This window comes from Giraffa tippelskirchi, chromosome 11, assembly GCF_054371585.1.
Source record: "Giraffa tippelskirchi isolate mGirTip1 chromosome 11, T2T-mGirTip1v1.2.pri, whole genome shotgun sequence".
In the NCBI taxonomy this organism is placed as follows: Eukaryota; Metazoa; Chordata; class Mammalia; order Artiodactyla; family Giraffidae; genus Giraffa; species Giraffa tippelskirchi.
The window spans coordinates 78,284,149-78,301,200 of NC_137285.1; the positions used below are offsets into that span (position 1 = coordinate 78,284,149).

The window sequence follows — 17,052 nt, forward strand, 5'->3', positions numbered from 1 at the left end:
TTCGTGAGTTGCCGTGAATCAGACACAACTGAGGACACAAAAATTCAATAGATTAAAACACTTTTTGGGGGTGGGGGGGAGTGAAAGAGGGTGATGTGGGTTTTTTTGTCTTATATAACAGCCAAGGGAAATCTAGTTTAAACCTAAATTCACATAGATGGGAAAGGTATATCTCTCCGTCACCCTATTTTAAAAAAAAAAACCTACTAAACTTTTCTGAAAGTTTATTTAGTAGCTTCCTTGAGCAGTTTACTGTGGAGCATTTTTTTTTTTTTTCTGTGACATTGGCCTCATTAAAAAGTACGGTTTGCCTTTACTGGATAATTTTGTTCATTGGTTTCTTAGGGAACCTTGGTAATATTTGAGTTTCCTGGGGAGTATGGTCACATGACCTGGCCCTGGCCAATCGGTGCGTTCCACCTCCCTGGCCACTGTGATTGGCTCCGGGCTGGGGCAGTGCCCAATCGGGGCCCAGGGCCGGGCCTCCCGTTGGAAGCCAGGGGAAGACGAGCTCTCGTCCTGCTGGGGTAGGGGAAGGGGTGGGGCCGGGGCAGGTCAGGCTCCAGCAGTGGGAGGGGCTTGAGGTCCGCCTGCGGCAGTTGGTGACGTTCCTGCTCCCCTCAGGGCAGAGCCGCCGGCCTGAGAATGAGGGCGCTGCTGAGCCCAGGGCCTGGGATGGCCCGTTGCTGCTGTGGTCCCAGAGCTCCACCCGAGACCTGAGGGAAGCCGTCTGCCCGTGAGTCCTCTCCCACTTGTCTGTCAGCTTGTTTGAAGCATGCTGGGTTTTCTGCCCAGCTGGCTAAGGGGAGTCCCTGGAAATGCAAGGGTGTGGGTTTTGGCAGACTTCAGGGAAGACATGCCAGATGAGCCTGGGAGACTCCAGGTTAATCTGGATTCAGGAGATATCTCTTCGGGCCAGCTAGTAATTGTAGGATAAGCCTAATGAGCCTTCAGAGGATGAAGAGAGTAACGTGCCAAGGTAGCAATCGATGTCCTCATTCGAGAGGATGAAGCTGGTGCTCAGAGAAGGGGGGAGCTTGGCCACAGCAAGGAGGTGTGCACCCAGACAGGACCCCCCAGATCCGGCCATTGGAGCTCAGGGAGGCCACTGGTGTGGCTTGTCCCTGTGGCAGGGGCCGAGGCAGGCAGCCCACCCTGATTCCTGCGGGGGCCTGACTTGGGAAGTGCCATCTGGTAGCTTTGAGACTCACCAAACCAAATTGCACTGGAGAGAGGAGGGACACCTTCCTTCATCCACCCCCCACCCCCGCCGGATTCCCACATACCCTGACCCCTTTCTCTTGATTTCGGAGCCATTTCCAGAGTCCCGCTCATATGACCTCATTCGAAGTGCACTGTGGACGAGCTGCCATCTGCAGCTGCTACCACAGCAGCCAAGGGCTTTAGCTCCCGACTACCTCCCTTCCTTTGGAACTTGGGGGCCCTCTACTCCCCACTTGCACACCACAGACCTTTGCTGAGGATTGTGGGGACCCTCACTCAGTTTGCAGCACGTTGTAGCCATCCCTGTCCTCCCTTGAAACTCAGCTTGTGAGCTCCTTTGGAGCAGCGTGGCCCACCTGGCTGCAACGGAAGAGACACAGCTGACAGTGAAACAACAGCTTAGATCTGAGAGCCGGAAAGCTCTGTCAAGAGGGACCTCCCTCTTCACACCGTAGAGGCTGTAGGAGCCGCCAGGCTTTCGGAACCAGTGCTGGGGCCAAAATGACTCCACAGCTGTTTTCCTTCCTGGGGAGGGTTCTGGCTCGAGCGGGAATGGCTCAAGTCTCCTAAGGTTCTGAAAGCCCACTGTGTGCAGATTCACGGTACACAGAGAGGAAAAGGTGGAGTCCTACCCTGGAGGTGGTCACAGCTCACGGATGAGCCAGGCAGGCAGGCAGGCAGGGCATGAGAACACCTGAGCTGCCTTCATGAGTGAATGGTGTGGGGGCAGAGGAAGAGAAGCCGGTCTGCTCCCTCGTGTGGTGCCCAGGGCAGGTTGTCCCCAGAGGAAACCCTTACGACGGTGAGGACTATCACTGCTGTTTCCCAAGGGGTTCCGTCGGTGCGTGTCTTCCCCGGAGCGGTCAGGCCGTCTCTCAAGTACACTGGCCATGGGCATTGCCTCTCCTTGGAACTTCCCATGTGTTTCTCTTTTTTATGGAACAGTGATTTTCTAGAGTGGTTCTGGGCCACAAGGATGTTGGGTCATTTTCTAGCCTTCTGTCATGAAGAACGCTTTCCTGGGCATGGGGGTGGTTTGTTGTTCCAGCTCCCTTTCTTGGCCTCTTTTGGGAGCTGGTGCAACAAGAGGAGCTCAGCCTCTGCCTTCTGGCTGAGATGTCACCCTTCAAACAGCAATGCCTGCCTGGAGATAATGATGGCAGTTGCCAAAAGGGCTTCGTTTGGCACATGGTATCTTGAAAGGACGTACACCGTCCTTTCAGCTATCAAAGGCTAGTTCAAATGACATAAAAATGAGAACTCTCCAATGGAGTCTTACAGTAGGTGGAGAGTCCGAAAAACACTCCTTCAGTCATTTCACTGAGAGTCATTGATTGGGGACACCAAGAATATAGGAAGGAATGCAGAAAGAAAAGATGAAATTGTGTTCAGGATCGGGGGGAGGGATGAACAGGGCGTGCTTGCCTTGAATCCAGGCTTTGTTGGGGGGTGGGGCATAAAGATCGAACGGGTCTGAAACTACAAAGTGGTGATGGTAACACAGTATCACCAGAGTTACACAACAGTGATCCCAGATTGCAACAATGATGAAAAAGTTTACTAATCCCAACTTAACCAACAAAAATACAGGAAACCATACAAAAAATAAAACATCACCAGAAAGGTGGAAAGAAACCAAATGCAAAGCAGTTCAGGGGAAAGGAACTCCATGTCCCCTGGGGGCAGACCGAGTTGCCGGCATCCACGGTGAGCAGACAGGGATGGAGGCTGCAGAGCCGACCGCTCCCCTGGACGTGGTGTTTCCGGCAAGGGCTCTGGGTCTCTGTCCAGAGCGGGGGCTCTTTCTCCCTGCAGGGCTGGGTGAGTGATCGTGGGCATCTGGGTGTTGCGCGGGAGCCAGGGCAGGCTCTCCCTGCCGAGGCGGTGACTCCTCCTCTGCCTCGGGTTCTCTTGCCAAAGCCCGAGCAGGTAGAGGTGCACGTGGAGGTGGAGGTTCTTGCTGAGGGGGTGGGACATCAGTGCCTGGGGCTGGGGGTCCTGCAGGCACGGAGATCCGATCTGCCCGGTGTGCTGGCCAGTACCCTGCTGGCCTGGTGTCTCTGCGAGGGCAAGTCTCGCTTCTCCATCTGCCCTCGGTGGATCCCTGGGTCCTGCACCTGGAGCCACCACCTCTTTAGGGACAGGTCTGGGAAGTGGAGCCTGGTTCCAGTTGGAGGCCAGTGCTAGAGTTGGGGGAGAAGCAAGGTTTGCCCACAGGCCAGCCTTGGCATGTGCGTACCCCGGGACAGAAACCTTCCAAGAGGTTCCCAAAGAATACCCAGCGTCAGATGTCTTTTGGGACTGAAGTGTGCAAGATGGGGGGCGGGGGGTGTGAGGCCAGCGCTTGCTGCAGGCCCAGCAGCAGCTTTCGGGGACTCGTCCCTGTGTAGCTCAGCACCCCTCCCCACACACTCCCGTGCACCAGCCCCAGCGTCCTCACCTCTGTGCTCTGGCGTGCTGGGCTCCAGGTCCTCCTGGTGCCTCAGAGGCCGGGGTTCTCTGGACTCTGGGTCGGAGCCGGGTGTGCTGAGCTCCATGGCAGCCTCAGACTGGGCCGCCGGCTGTATCCTGGGCGGTGTCTCAGCAGCAGGCCTTCCCCACCTCCGCGTCTCCCCCGGTGGGGCTGATGCCTCCGTGGGCACGCTGACCTGGAGCCTGCACTGGGCCTCACGGGCGGGCGGGTGGTGCTCCGACCCCTCCCTCTGGGAGCTGGATGGGGTGTCCCCGTCCTCGGCCTCATCACGTGGGAAGCTCTGCAACGACAGTGACCGTCAGCCAGCCATGCTGGGAGTTTTCCGAGCTGGGCCTGGCCAGTGGAGCCGCTGCTTCTGCCTGCTCGAACTTCTCTTCCCAGAAGGGTCAGAGACGTGTGTCTGCTCAGATCCCCACCCGGGAGGAAAGAGACCCATCTGAGGGTGTGAGGTCAGCCTGGCGGGCCGGCGCTGCCCACACTCTCCCCATCCCGCCCAGCCTGCTCTCCCCTGGGGTGTGGACACAACTTGTCCACAGGCTTCTGACCCCACATCCGCCTGGGCTTCCTTGAGGGGGACACAGCCCGAGAAACCCGCATCCCCACACACAGGCAAAGGACCCGGTGTTTCCGGGTGGCATGGGAGAGGTGGCCTGGCCCGGCCTGGGGCTCCCCGTGTTACCTTTCTGTTTCTCCGGGCAAAGGGCCAGAGGCCTCTCGGGGGTGTCCTGAGCCAACGTCGACAGGGTGCCCACGCACACTGCCTGTGAGCTCTCCTGAGGCCCCGGCCTCTGGGCAGGGTCAAACAGCAGAACATCTTGGCAGCAAGTGATCTGGCTGGGGGCTCCTCTCCGCTCTGGAGGCCTGGATACCCGGATTGCGGGTTCTGTTGGGTTCTGTTGCCGGCAGGTGACATCATCTCCTGGGGTTCGTGCTGAGGTCCCTTCCCCAAAACTTCCCAAGGGAATCTCTGGGTTTCTGACTGCTCGATCACCCCCCTTAGGCCATGTGCAGGCACAGTGACACCCACACGGCCCAGCCCACAGCCCTGGGGAGGCCTGGGTTCAGCCAGGGCCTGAGCTCCGAGGACCATGCTGCTCTCAGACCAGGCTCCTTCTTCTCATAAGTGGTGTGGCCCTTGACAACCATATGCCCCTCAGGGTTTCCCCAGTCTCTCCATCTGCAGAGTGGGGGTCATTCTCCCATCTGCTTCCTAGGCCTGTCGGCCTACGAGCAGCTCCATGCCTTTCCACCTGGGGCCGATATCACGTGGAGCTCGTGCGCTGAGACTTCAGAAAGAAAGATTCCATCCAGGGCTGACACAGCACAGAATGGGGCAGAACGAGGCCTGGATGTGCCGTGGTACCCAGGAAAAGGCACTCCCCCTCCTGACTGTTTTGAGACCCCGCATCCAAGTTGGAGGACCGAAAGGAAGACTCGAAGGTCTCCCTCTCTTATAGAAAAGAGTAGCCAACTTTCTGGTCCTCTGTTTCCATTGAGATTCTGTTGAAGTGTCCCAGCTCGGCTTCTGCGGGTGGCTGAGCTTCTACTGGCTCCCTGCGTTCTTGTCTTTTCCTCTCCAAACCTTCCGTCCTTTTCCCCCTTCTGGGGTGGAAGGGCGCTGTCATTGCTTCTACCTTCGAGACAGATTGAGGAAAAGTCTGGACCATCGACTCCTTTCCTCTCTTTGGTTCCGTGTCTCTCTCTGGCTGTGTCCCTCTCTTTTCCTTTCTCAATTCCGTCTGTGTCTTCCTCTTTCTCTCTCGTGTGTGGATGGATGGATGGATGCTAGGGATGCACATGTATATGATTAGATGACGGTTATGTTTTAGGGATAGGTTAGAGGGAGAGAAAGGCTTTAGGTCAGAGTTGGTCATGGGGGAAGGGTCAAGGGTGGTGGTGGTGTTTCTTGGAATCTGAGTGCTGTGCATTCTTCGTCTCTTTCCATATGAACCCCTTCTCAGATACACCACTTGCAAGGAGTCTCTCGTGTTCCATTTCCTATCTTTTGCATTTGTGAATGCTTAGCTTCTCTGTTGTGAAGAGGTTCCATTGGATGGAAACCCAGTGGTGTACTTCGTTTACCTCTTTCCCTTACTTGAAGAGACCCATTTCGACCTCCGCCCAGCAAATGGCAAGGAGACTCTGATGTTAAGGAGCCTTTGACCTACGCTTCTTTCTAGCTATCTCATGACATCAGTCTTTAGGGTGAGGTTTTTCCCCGATATTGAGGTGGTATGAGATCAAAACCAATAGCGTTCTTCAGATGTAGCTGTCTGGTTTTCCCATGGACATTGATTGAAGAGGCTTTCCTGTTCCCATTTGGATATTCTCCCCGTCTGTGTCAGAGATGAGTTGACCATGGATGCTGGGGTTTGTTTCTGGACCCTCAACTTTATTCCATCGATCTGGATCTGTGTGTGTTGTTGTATTCCCAATAGCATACTGTCCTGCTGCTGCTGCTGCTGCTGCTAAGTCACTTCAGTCGTGTCTGACTCTGCATGACCCCATGGCCTGCAGCCTACCAGGCTCCTCCGTCCAGGACATTTTCCAGGCAAGAGTACTGGAGTGGGTCGCCATTGCCTTCTCCGATACTCTCCTGAGGATCCTAGTTTGGTCGTCTAATTTCCTTTCACACAACCTTGGATGTCCGTATCGGGGCTTTTTCGTCGGATTGTATTGACAATGTAGGCTCCTTTCTGTTTCCGTACCCCCTTTGCAATTCTTTGTTCGGTGCGAAAATGCATTGGCATTTTGGGAGGAATAGCATGGAAGCTGTGGATTGCCATGTGGGGCTGTGACATGATTTTCCCAATAGGAATTCTTTCAAGCCCTGAGCACAGCTTCTCTTTCCAGTGATTGGTGTGGGCTTGATCTTCCTCCTTCCATCTCTCGCCGTTTTGTGAGAACAGGTCCATCCTTCCCTTCTGGGGTAGATGGACTCGTGGGTATCACTTCAGTGAATGGCATTGGCAGTGGGGGTGATAATTCCCTTCTCATTGGAAGACTTTGCTGTGAGTATTAGAAATGCAAGTGACTTCTCTTCCCCTTCCTCCCTGTCCATGTCTCAGAGCCACCGGGAAACAGAGGCCTCATCCACGGTCACACAGGCCTGAGGGGGTGCAACTAGACTGTTGTTTCTTCAGGCCCTCAGTGCTGGACATCATCCGGGATACTCTGTGTGTGTCTTCCTCCGTCTGGTGTCCCTTCAGACCTTTCCCTAGTTTTCACAGGCTTGTTGTGTTGGCGTTCTTTGTCTGTTTGGAGACACATCCTTGATAAGCTTTGTGTTTCCACTCATTCGTCTCGCGATGTATGACCTGTCTTTTGCTTTTGTCATGAGGTCTTTCCCACAGTAGATATCTTTGATTTTGCAAAGTCCACTGTATTCTCTGGGTTTTTTTTGTGGACTGCCTTTTAGTTTTGTGTGTGAAGACTCAAAGCACGTGTCCGGTTTCTGCTCATTGTTCTTCTAGATTTGTGACAAGTTTTCATGGAAAGTTTGTCTAGGGATAACTGGAAGTGAACTCGGTGTAAGGTGTCCAGTCTCCATCTCCATTCATGTCATCCCCTGCAGTTTCCAATTCCCTGTTCCTGAGTGGTTTTGGAGACCTTGTGGGAAGGTTGGTTGCATTGGACTTTGCATTTCCACCTTGATTCGATTCACACTGTTCTGCCCTCAGGGACACTGTCAAGGGGGAGTGAGGAGCAGCCTGCACTTCCAGCAGTGACCACACGGTGGGGCGAGTGCTGCTCTCCCCTCTGGGAGCCCCAGGCCACAGGCATCCCAGTGAGGAGCCAGCTCTGTGCTCAGCTGAAAGGAGTTAGTTAGTCTCTCAGGAGCCTCTGAGCCCTTGCCTTTGGATCACCCAGGGTGGGCATTTACTGGGACAGAAAAATTGCCCTGAATTCCATGGACGGAAGAGCCTGGCTGTGTAGAGTTCGTGAGTTGCCGTGAATCAGACACAACTGAGGACACAAAAATTCAATAGATTAAAACACTTTTTGGGGGTGGGGGGGAGTGAAAGAGGGTGATGTGGGTTTTTTTGTCTTATATAATAGCCAAGGGAAATCTAGTTTAAACCTAAATTCACATAGATGGGAAAGGTATATCTCTCCGTCACCCTATTTTAAAAAAAAAAACCTACTAAACTTTTCTGAAAGTTTATTTAGTAGCTTCCTTGAGCAGTTTACTGTGGAGCATTTTTTTTTTTTTTCTGTGACATTGGCCTCATTAAAAAGTACGGTTTGCCTTTACTGGATAATTTTGTTCATTGGTTTCTTAGGGAACCTTGGTAATATTTGAGTTTCCTGGGGAGTATGGTCACATGACCTGGCCCTGGCCAATCGGTGCGTTCCACCTCCCTGGCCACTGTGATTGGCTCCGGGCTGGGGCAGTGCCCAATCGGGGCCCAGGGCCGGGCCTCCCGTTGGAAGCCAGGGGAAGACGAGCTCTCGTCCTGCTGGGGTAGGGGAAGGGGTGGGGCCGGGGCAGGTCAGGCTCCAGCAGTGGGAGGGGCTTGAGGTCCGCCTGCGGCAGTTGGTGACGTTCCTGCTCCCCTCAGGGCAGAGCCGCCGGCCTGAGAATGAGGGCGCTGCTGAGCCCAGGGCCTGGGATGGCCCGTTGCTGCTGTGGTCCCAGAGCTCCACCCGAGACCTGAGGGAAGCCGTCTGCCCGTGAGTCCTCTCCCACTTGTCTGTCAGCTTGTTTGAAGCATGCTGGGTTTTCTGCCCAGCTGGCTAAGGGGAGTCCCTGGAAATGCAAGGGTGTGGGTTTTGGCAGACTTCAGGGAAGACATGCCAGATGAGCCTGGGAGACTCCAGGTTAATCTGGATTCAGGAGATATCTCTTCGGGCCAGCTAGTAATTGTAGGATAAGCCTAATGAGCCTTCAGAGGATGAAGAGAGTAACGTGCCAAGGTAGCAATCGATGTCCTCATTCGAGAGGATGAAGCTGGTGCTCAGAGAAGGGGGGAGCTTGGCCACAGCAAGGAGGTGTGCACCCAGACAGGACCCCCCAGATCCGGCCATTGGAGCTCAGGGAGGCCACTGGTGTGGCTTGTCCCTGTGGCAGGGGCCGAGGCAGGCAGCCCACCCTGATTCCTGCGGGGGCCTGACTTGGGAAGTGCCATCTGGTAGCTTTGAGACTCACCAAACCAAATTGCACTGGAGAGAGGAGGGACACCTTCCTTCATCCACCCCCCACCCCCGCCGGATTCCCACATACCCTGACCCCTTTCTCTTGATTTCGGAGCCATTTCCAGAGTCCCGCTCATATGACCTCATTCGAAGTGCACTGTGGACGAGCTGCCATCTGCAGCTGCTACCACAGCAGCCAAGGGCTTTAGCTCCCGACTACCTCCCTTCCTTTGGAACTTGGGGGCCCTCTACTCCCCACTTGCACACCACAGACCTTTGCTGAGGATTGTGGGGACCCTCACTCAGTTTGCAGCACGTTGTAGCCATCCCTGTCCTCCCTTGAAACTCAGCTTGTGAGCTCCTTTGGAGCAGCGTGGCCCACCTGGCTGCAACGGAAGAGACACAGCTGACAGTGAAACAACAGCTTAGATCTGAGAGCCGGAAAGCTCTGTCAAAAGGGACCTCCCTCTTCACACCGTAGAGGCTGTAGGAGCCGCCAGGCTTTCGGAACCAGTGCTGGGGCCAAAATGACTCCACAGCTGTTTTCCTTCCTGGGGAGGGTTCTGGCTCGAGCGGGAATGGCTCAAGTCTCCTAAGGTTCTGAAAGCCCACTGTGTGCAGATTCACGGTACACAGAGAGGAAAAGGTGGAGTCCTACCCTGGAGGTGGTCACAGCTCACGGATGAGCCAGGCAGGCAGGCAGGCAGGGCATGAGAACACCTGAGCTGCCTTCATGAGTGAATGGTGTGGGGGCAGAGGAAGAGAAGCCGGTCTGCTCCCTCGTGTGGTGCCCAGGGCAGGTTGTCCCCAGAGGAAACCCTTACGACGGTGAGGACTATCACTGCTGTTTCCCAAGGGGTTCCGTCGGTGCGTGTCTTCCCCGGAGCGGTCAGGCCGTCTCTCAAGTACACTGGCCATGGGCATTGCCTCTCCTTGGAACTTCCCATGTGTTTCTCTTTTTTATGGAACAGTGATTTTCTAGAGTGGTTCTGGGCCACAAGGATGTTGGGTCATTTTCTAGCCTTCTGTCATGAAGAACGCTTTCCTGGGCATGGGGGTGGTTTGTTGTTCCAGCTCCCTTTCTTGGCTTCTTTTGGGAGCTGGTGCAACAAGAGGAGCTCAGCCTCTGCCTTCTGGCTGAGATGTCACCCTTCAAACAGCAATGCCTGCCTGGAGATAATGATGGCAGTTGCCAAAAGGGCTTCGTTTGGCACATGGTATCTTGAAAGGACGTACACCGTCCTTTCAGCTATCAAAGGCTAGTTCAAATGACATAAAAATGAGAACTCTCCAATGGAGTCTTACAATAGGTGGAGAGTCCGAAAAACACTCCTTCAGTCATTTCACTGAGAGTCATTGTTTGGGGACACCAAGAATATAGGAAGGAATGCAGAAAGAAAAGATGAAATTGTGTTCAGGATCGGGGGGAGGGATGAACAGGGCGTGCTTGCCTTGAATCCAGGCTTTGTTGGGGGGTGGGGCATAAAGATCGAACGGGTCTGAAACTACAAAGTGGTGATGGTAACACAGTATCACCAGAGTTACACAACAGTGATCCCAGATTGCAACAATGATGAAAAAGTTTACTAATCCCAACTTAACCAACAAAAATACAGGAAACCATACAAAAAATAAAACATCACCAGAAAGGTGGAAAGAAACCAAATGCAAAGCAGTTCAGGGGAAAGGAACTCCATGTCCCCTGGGGGCAGACCGAGTTGCCGGCATCCACGGTGAGCAGACAGGGATGGAGGCTGCAGAGCCGACCGCTCCCCTGGACGTGGTGTTTCCGGCAAGGGCTCTGGGTCTCTGTCCAGAGCGGGGGCTCTTTCTCCCTGCAGGGCTGGGTGAGTGATCGTGGGCATCTGGGTGTTGCGCGGGAGCCAGGGCAGGCTCTCCCTGCCGAGGCGGTGACTCCTCCTCTGCCTCGGGTTCTCTTGCCAAAGCCCGAGCAGGTAGAGGTGCACGTGGAGGTGGAGGTTCTCGCTGAGGGGGTGGGACATCATCTCACCCAGGGGGTGCCTGGGGCTGGGGGTCCTGCAGGCACGGAGATCCGATCTGCCCGGTGTGCTGGCCAGTACCCAGCTGGCCTGGTGTCTCTGCGAGGGCAAGTCTCGGTTCTCCATCTGCCCTCGGTGGATCCCTGGGTCCTGCACCTGGAGCCACCACCTCTTTAGGGACAGGTCTGGGAAGTGGAGCCTGGTTCCAGTTGGAGGCCAGTGCTAGAGTTGGGGGAGAAGCAAAGTTTGCCCACAGGCCAGCCTTGGCATGTGCGTACCCCGGGACAGAAACCTTCCAAGAGGTTCCCAAAGAATACCCAGCGTCAGATGTCTTTTGGGACTGAAGTGTGCAAGATGGGGGGCGGGGGGTGTGAGGCCAGCGCTTGCTGCAGGCCCAGCAGCAGCTTTCGGGGACTCGTCCCTGTGTAGCTCAGCACCCCTCCCCACACACTCCCGTGCACCAGCCCCAGCGTCCTCACCTCTGTGCTCTGGCGTGCTGGGCTCCAGGTCCTCCTGGTGCCTCAGAGGCCGGGGTTCTCTGGACTCTGGGTCGGAGCCGGGTGTGCTGAGCTCCGTGGCAGCCTCAGACTGGGCCGCCGGCTGTATCCTGGGCGGTGTCTCGGCAGCAGGCCTTCCCCACCTCCGCGTCTCCCCCGGTGGGGCTGATGCCTCCGTGGGCACGCTGACCTGGAGCCTGCACTGGGCCTCACGGGCGGGCGGGTGGTGCTCCGACCCCTCCCTCTGGGAGCTGGATGGGGTGTCCCCGTCCTCGGCCTCATCACGTGGGAAGCTCTGCAACGACAGTGACCGTCAGCCAGCCATGCTGGGAGTTTTCCGAGCTGGGCCTGGCCAGTGGAGCCGCTGCTTCTGCCTGCTCGAACTTCTCTTCCCAGAAGGGTCAGAGACGTGTGTCTGCTCAGATCCCCACCCGGGAGGAAAGAGACCCATCTGAGGGTGTGAGGTCAGCCTGGCGGGCCGGCGCTGCCCACACTCTCCCCATCCCGCCCAGCCTGCTCTCCCCTGGGGTGTGGACACAACTTGTCCACAGGCTTCTGACCCCACATCCGCCTGGGCTTCCTTGAGGGGGACACAGCCCGAGAAACCCGCATCCCCACACACAGGCAAAGGACCCGGTGTTTCCGGGTGGCATGGGAGAGGTGGCCTGGCCCGGCCTGGGGCTCCCCGTGTTACCTTTCTGTTTCTCCGGGCAAAGGGCCAGAGGCCTCTCGGGGGTGTCCTGAGCCAACGTCGACAGGGTGCCCACGCACACTGCCTGTGAGCTCTCCTGAGGCCCCGGCCTCTGGGCAGGGGCAAACAGCAGAACATCTTGGCAGCAAGTGATCTGGCTGGGGGCTCCTCTCCGCTCTGGAGGCCTGGATACCCGGATTGCGGGTTCTGTTGGGTTCTGTTGCCGGCAGGTGACATCATCTCCTGGGGTTCGTGCTGAGGTCCCTTCCCCAAAACTTCCCAAGGGAATCTCTGGGTTTCTGACTGCTCGATCACCCCCCTTAGGCCATGTGCAGGCACAGTGACACCCACACGGCCCAGCCCACAGCCCTGGGGAGGCCTGGGTTCAGCCAGGGCCTGAGCTCCGAGGACCATGCTGCTCTCAGACCAGGCTCCTTCTTCTCATAAGTGGTGTGGCCCTTGACAACCATATGCCCCTCAGGGTTTCCCCAGTCTCTCCATCTGCAGAGTGGGGGTCATTCTCCCATCTGCTTCCTAGGCCTGTCGGCCTACGAGCAGCTCCATGCCTTTCCACCTGGGGCCGATATCACGTGGAGCTCGTGCGCTGAGACTTCAGAAAGAAAGATTCCATCCAGGGCTGGCACAGCACAGAATGGGGCAGAACGAGGCCTGGATGCGCCGTGGTACCCAGGAAAAGGCACTCCCCCTCCTGACTGTTTTGAGACCCCGCATCCAAGTTGGAGGACCGAAAGGAAGACTCGAAGGTCTCCCTCTCTTATAGAAAATATTAGCCAACTTTCTGGTCCTCTGTTTCCATTGAGATTCTGTTGAAGTGTCCCAGCTCGGCTTCTGCGGGTGGCTGAGCTTCTACTGGCTCCCTGCGTTCTTGTCTTTTCCTCTCCAAACCTTCCGTCCTTTTCCCCCTTCTGGGGTGGAAGGGCGCTGTCATTGCTTCTACCTTCGAGACAGATTGAGGAAAAGTCTGGACCATCGACTCCTTTCCTCTCTTTGGTTCCGTGTCTCTCTCTGGCTGTGTCCCTCTCTTTTCCTTTCTCAATTCCGTCTGTGTCTTCCTCTTTCTCTCTCGTGTGTGGATGGATGGATGGATGCTAGGGATGCACATGTATATGATTAGATGAGGGTTATGTTTTAGGGATAGGTTAGAGGGAGAGAAAGGCTTTAGGTCAGAGTTGGTCATGGGGGAAGGGTCAAGGGTGGTGGTGGTGTTTCTTGGAATCTGAGTGCTGTGCATTCTTCCTCTTTCCATATGAACCCCTTCTCAGATACACCACTTGCAAGGAGTCTCTCGTGTTCCGTTTCCTATCTTTTGCATTTGTGAATGCTTAGCTTCTCTGTTGTGAAGAGGTTCCATTGGATGGAAACCCCGTGGTGTACTTCGTTTACCTCTTTCCCTTACTTGAAGAGACCCATTTCGACCTCCGCCCAGCAAATGGCAAGGAGACTCTGATGTTAAGGAGCCTTTGACCTACGCTTCTTTCTAGCTATCTCATGACATCAGTCTTTAGGGTGAGGTTTTTCCCCGATATTGAGGTGGTATGAGATCAAAACCAATAGCGTTCTTCAGATGTAGCTGTCTGGTTTTCCCATGGACATTGATTGAAGAGGCTTTCCTGTTCCCATTTGGATATTCTCCCCGTCTGTGTCAGAGATGAGTTGACCATGGATGCTGGGGTTTGTTTCTGGACCCTCAACTTTATTCCATCGATCTGGATCTGTGTGTGTTGTTGTATTCCCAATAGCATACTGTCCTGCTGCTGCTGCTGCTGCTGCTAAGTCACTTCAGTCGTGTCTGACTCTGCATGACCCCATGGCCTGCAGCCTACCAGGCTCCTCCGTCCAGGACATTTTCCAGGCAAGAGTACTGGAGTGGGTCGCCATTGCCTTCTCCGATACTCTCCTGAGGATCCTAGTTTGGTCGTCTAATTTCCTTTCACACAACCTTGGATGTCCGTATCGGGGCTTTTTCGTCGGATTGTATTGACAATGTAGGCTCCTTTCTGTTTCCGTACCCCCTTTGCAATTCTTTGTTCGGTGCGAAAATGCATTGGCATTTTGGGAGGAATAGCATGGAAGCTGTGGATTGCCATGTGGGGCTGTGACATGATTTTCCCAATAGGAATTCTTTCAAGCCCTGAGCACAGCTTCTCTTTCCAGTGATTGGTGTGGGCTTGATCTTCCTCCTTCCATCTCTCGCCGTTTTGTGAGAACAGGTCCATCCTTCCCTTCTGGGGTAGATGGACTCGTGGGTATCACTTCAGTGAATGGCATTGTCAGTGGGGGTGATAATTCCCTTCTCATTGGAAGACTTTGCTGTGAGTATTAGAAATGCAAGTGACTTCTCTTCCCCTTCCTCCCTGTCCATGTCTCAGAGCCACCGGGAAACAGAGGCCTCATCCACGGTCACACAGGCCTGAGGGGGTGCAACTAGACTGTTGTTTCTTCAGGCCCTCAGTGCTGGACATCATCCGGGATACTCTGTGTGTGTCTTCCTCCGTCTGGTGTCCCTTCAGACCTTTCCCTAGTTTTCACAGGCTTGTTGTGTTGGCGTTCTTTGTCTGTTTGGAGACACATCCTTGATAAGCTTTGTGTTTCCACTCATTCGTCTCGCGATGTATGACCTGTCTTTTGCTTTTGTCATGAGGTCTTTCCCACAGTAGATATCTTTGATTTTGCAAAGTCCACTGTATTCTCTGGGTTTTTTTTGTGGACTGCCTTTTAGTTTTGTGTGTGAAGACTCAAAGCACGTGTCCGGTTTCTGCTCATTGTTCTTCTAGATTTGTGACAAGTTTTCATGGAAAGTTTGTCTAGGGATAACTGGAAGTGAACTCGGTGTAAGGTGTCAAGTCTCCATCTCCATTCATGTCATCCCCTGCAGTTTCCAATTCCCTGTTCCTGAGTGGTTTTGGAGACCTTGTGGGAAGGTTGGTTGCATTGGAGTTTGCATTTCCACCTTGATTCGATTCACACTGTTCTGCCCTCAGGGACACTGTCAAGGGGGAGTGAGGAGCAGCCTGCACTTCCAGCAGTGACCACACGGTGGGGCGAGTGCTGCTCTCCCCTCTGGGAGCCCCAGGCCACAGGCATCCCAGTGAGGAGCCAGCTCTGTGCTCAGCTGAAAGGAGTTAGTTAGTCTCTCAGGAGCCTCTGAGCCCTTGCCTTTGGATCACCCAGGGTGGGCATTTACTGGGACAGAAAAAATTGCCCTGAATTCCATGGACGGAAGAGCCTGGCTGTGTAGAGTTCGTGAGTTGCCGTGAATCAGACACAACTGAGGACACAAAAATTCAATAGATTAAAACACTTTTTGGGGGTGGGGGGGAGTGAAAGAGGGTGATGTGGGTTTTTTTGTCTTATATAACAGCCAAGGGAAATCTAGTTTAAACCTAAATTCACATAGATGGGAAAGGTATATCTCTCCGTCACCCTATTTAAAAAAAAAAAACCTACTACACTTTTCTGAAAGTTTATTTAGTAGCTTCCTTGAGCAGTTTACTGTGGAGCATTTTTTTTTTTTTCTGTGACATTGGCCTCATTAAAAAGTACGGTTTGCCTTTACTGGATAATTTTGTTCATTGGTTTCTTAGGGAACCTTGGTAATATTTGAGTTTCCTGGGGAGTATGGTCACATGACCTGGCCCTGGCCAATCGGTGCGTTCCACCTCCCTGGCCACTGTGATTGGCTCCGGGCTGGGGCAGTGCCCAATCGGGGCCCAGGGCCGGGCCTCCCGCTGGAAGCCAGGGGAAGACGAGCTCTCGTCCTGCTGGGGTAGGGGAAGGGGTGGGGCCGGGGCAGGTCAGGCTCCAGCAGTGGGAGGGGCTTGAGGTCCGCCTGCGGCAGTTGGTGACGTTCCTGCTCCCCTCAGGGCAGAGCCGCCGGCCTGAGAATGAGGGCGCTGCTGAGCCCAGGGCCTGGGATGGCCCGTTGCTGCTGTGGTCCCAGAGCTCCACCCGAGACCTGAGGGAAGCCGTCTGCCCGTGAGTCCTCTCCCACTTGTCTGTCAGCTTGTTTGAAGCATGCTGGGTTTTCTGCCCAGCTGGCTAAGGGGAGTCCCTGGAAATGCAAGGGTGTGGGTTTTGGCAGACTTCAGGGAAGACATGCCAGATGAGCCTGGGAGACTCCAGGTTAATCTGGATTCAGGAGATATCTCTTCGGGCCAGCTAGTAATTGTAGGATAAGCCTAATGAGCCTTCAGAGGATGAAGAGAGTAACGTGCCAAGGTAGCAATCGATGTCCTCATTCGAGAGGATGAAGCTGGTGCTCAGAGAAGGGGGGAACATGGCCACAGCAAGGAGGTGTGCACCCAGACAGGACCCCCCAGATCCGGCCATTGGAGCTCAGGGAGGCCACTGGTGTGGCTTGTCCCTGTGGCAGGGGCCGAGGCAGGCAGCCCACCCTGATTCCTGTGGGGGCCTGACTTGGGAAGTGCCATCTGGTAGCTTTGAGACTCACCAAACCAAATTGCACTGGAGAGAGGAGGGACACCTTCCTTCATCCACCCCCCACCCCCGGCGGATTCCTACATACCCTGACCCCTTTCTCTTGATTTCGGAGCCATTTCCAGAGTCCCGCTCATATGACCTCATTCGAAGTGCACTGTGGACGAGCTGCCATCTGCAGCTGCTACCACTGCAGCCAAGGGCTTTAGCTCCCGACTACCTCCCTTCCTTTGGAACTTGGGGGCCCTCTACTCCCCACTTGCACACCACAGACCTTTGCTGAGGATTGTGGGGACCCTCACTCAGTTTGCAGCACGTTGTAGCCATCCCTGTCCTCCCTTGAAACTCAGCTTGTGAGCTCCTTTGGAGCAGCGTGGCCCACCTGGCTGCAACGGAAGACACAGCTGACAGTGAAACAACAGCTTAGATCTGAGAGCCGGAAAGCTCTGTCAAAAGGGACCTCCCTCTTCACACCGTAGAGGCTGTAGGAGCCGCCAGGCTTTCGGAACCAGTGCTGGGGCCAAAATGACTCCACAGCTGTTTTCCTTCCTGGGGAGGGTTCTGGCTCGAGCG

The 17,052-nt window shown here is 54.9% G+C and overlaps 2 long non-coding RNA genes across 2 annotated transcripts in view; one reads left to right on the top strand and one right to left on the bottom strand.

Annotated features, from left to right (window-relative positions):
* The window catches only part of LOC145527776 (uncharacterized), a 681,763-nt gene that overhangs the window by 342,931 nt on the left and 321,780 nt on the right, over window positions 1-17,052 (top strand). The window contains exons 45-47 of the long non-coding RNA XR_014069857.1: window positions 625-736; window positions 8,260-8,371; window positions 15,906-16,017. This is a non-coding gene — a long non-coding RNA (uncharacterized LOC145527776). The remainder of the gene's footprint in view (window positions 1-624; window positions 737-8,259; window positions 8,372-15,905; window positions 16,018-17,052) is intronic.
* Window positions 1,529-4,552, bottom strand: LOC145527782 (uncharacterized). The gene is made up of 2 exons (XR_014069864.1): window positions 4,377-4,552; window positions 1,529-3,977 (listed from the first exon to the last, which is right to left on the bottom strand). It is a non-coding gene; the product is annotated as an uncharacterized LOC145527782 (long non-coding RNA).